The following is a 763-nucleotide window of genomic DNA, read 5'->3' on the forward strand; positions in this document are numbered from 1 at the left end:
GCACCCGACAGACACACAGCCCACATCCTCCACATGGTTCTACCAGGCAGAGCCCTTGACCCCAAATCCTCAGAAACTGGGGCTTGGGGGAGGAGATTTCCTCAGAATCTCCTGGGGAGCAGGCTTTGGGCTAAGCACCCCCCTCCCTTAGCACCTAACTATGAGCCCCCACTGTGTGCCCAGATTTGTGCTAAGCCATGCTTCAAATTTTGGAATTTTGGCAAATTTGAGGTGCCTGCTTGGTTGCGTCCGACTCTTTGCGACCCCATGGACTGTAGCCCTCCATGTTTCTCTGTCCATAGGATTTCCCAGGCAAGAATACCGGAGTGGGTGGCCATTTCCTTCTCCAGGGGATCTTCCCGACCCAGGGATCACCTTCCTAACCCAGAGACCAACCCGTATCTCCTGCATATCCTGCATTGGCAGGTGGATTTTTAACCACTGAGCCACCAAGGAAGCCCATGCTGGGTGACCAGAAAGAGGACTCTCAATAGCTAAGTAGGCCCCCTGGGGAATCCCAGGCCTGGCTCAGCCTGATTATTCCCAGGCCCGCCCAGGGCCCGCCCTCTGTTGAATGCCCAGCCTGGTGGGTCTCCTGGAAACTCCCCCGGCTGGTTTCGAGATGGGAGGCCCACAGTGAAGCAATATCCATGGCAGCCCCAGTCACTTTGAGCCCATCCCACCTGACACCAGATAAAGGGGAGACGGGCTCTCTTCAGCAGGACTTGGCCACGGACACCAGAGGAAAAGGGAGAGAAGCCCT

The sequence above is a fragment of the Bison bison genome, unplaced genomic scaffold, assembly GCF_000754665.1.
Source record: "Bison bison bison isolate TAMUID 2011002044 unplaced genomic scaffold, Bison_UMD1.0 scf7180017863978, whole genome shotgun sequence".
Taxonomy (NCBI): domain Eukaryota; kingdom Metazoa; phylum Chordata; class Mammalia; order Artiodactyla; family Bovidae; genus Bison; species Bison bison.